Source organism: Triticum aestivum, unplaced genomic scaffold (genome assembly GCF_018294505.1).
Source record: "Triticum aestivum cultivar Chinese Spring unplaced genomic scaffold, IWGSC CS RefSeq v2.1 scaffold160000, whole genome shotgun sequence".
Taxonomy (NCBI): Eukaryota; Viridiplantae; Streptophyta; class Magnoliopsida; order Poales; family Poaceae; genus Triticum; species Triticum aestivum.
Window position 1 is genome coordinate 1 of NW_025291360.1, and position 1,056 is coordinate 1,056.

General features: G+C 48.1%; 2 non-coding genes across 2 annotated transcripts; both read left to right on the forward strand.

Annotated features, from left to right (window-relative positions):
* Nucleotides 1-338: 338 nt before the first annotated feature.
* On the forward strand, nucleotides 339-457 carry LOC123178875 (5S ribosomal RNA). Its single transcript, XR_006489924.1, has one exon. It is a non-coding gene; the product is annotated as a 5S ribosomal RNA (ribosomal RNA).
* Nucleotides 458-824: 367 nt separating this feature from the next.
* LOC123178876 (5S ribosomal RNA) lies at nucleotides 825-943 on the forward strand. The gene has a single exon (XR_006489925.1). It is a non-coding gene; the product is annotated as a 5S ribosomal RNA (ribosomal RNA).
* Nucleotides 944-1,056: the final 113 nt, after the last annotated feature.

Consider the following 1,056-nt stretch of genomic DNA (forward strand, 5'->3'; position numbering starts at 1 on the left):
AAACATGTCGCACGTGCGCGATATATATTAATCCCGTTATATTATGTTTGACGTTTGCGATATGTTTAATCTCGATGCTCATTGCTCGCGCGTCTTGGGGCGGCTTTGTGGCGCGAAGAGCGCGTTCTGAAAGGGGTGGAAAAAACTCGTGTTGCTGCGGTATGGAGGGAGGGGTGGAAACCGTGGAAAACTCGTCTCCGTGATTGAGCGGGAGAGTAAGTAGTATAGGACATTATCCATTGTTAGGGAACGGTTGTAATGGTAGTGAGAATGTAGAATCGTCTTTGGAGCGGACCTGGGAGTGGCAAGCATAAGGGACGAAGACGGGGAAACATGTCGGATGCGATCATACCAGCACTAAAGCACCGGATCCCATCAGAACTCCGAAGTTAAGCGTGCTTGGGCGAGAGTAGTACTAGGATGGGTGACCTCCTGGGAAGTCCTCGTGTTGCATTCCTTTTATAATTATTTTTTGCGCCTTGTGAGAAACCTGTCGCACGTGCGCGATATATATTAATCCCGTTATATTATGTTTGACGTTTGCGATATGTTTAATCTCGATGCTCATTACTCGCGCGTCTTGGGGCGGCTTTGTGGCGCGAAGAGCGCGTTCTGAAAGGGGTGGAAAAAACTCGTGTTGCTGCGGTATGGAGGGAGGGGTGGAAACCGTGGAAAACTCGTCTCCGTGATTGAGCGGGAGAGTAAGTAGTATAGGACATTATCCATTGTTAGGGAACGGTTGTAATGGTAGTGAGAATGTAGAATCGTCTTTGGAGCGGACCTGGGAGTGGCAAGCATAAGGGACGAAGACGGGGAAACATGTCGGATGCGATCATACCAGCACTAAAGCACCGGATCCCATCAGAACTCCGAAGTTAAGCGTGCTTGGGCGAGAGTAGTACTAGGATGGGTGACCTCCTGGGAAGTCCTCGTGTTGCATTCCTTTTATAATTATTTTTTGCGCCTTGTGAGAAACATGTCGCACGTGCGCGATATATATTAATCCCGTTATATTATGTTTGACGTTTGCGATATGTTTAAGCTCGATGCTCATTG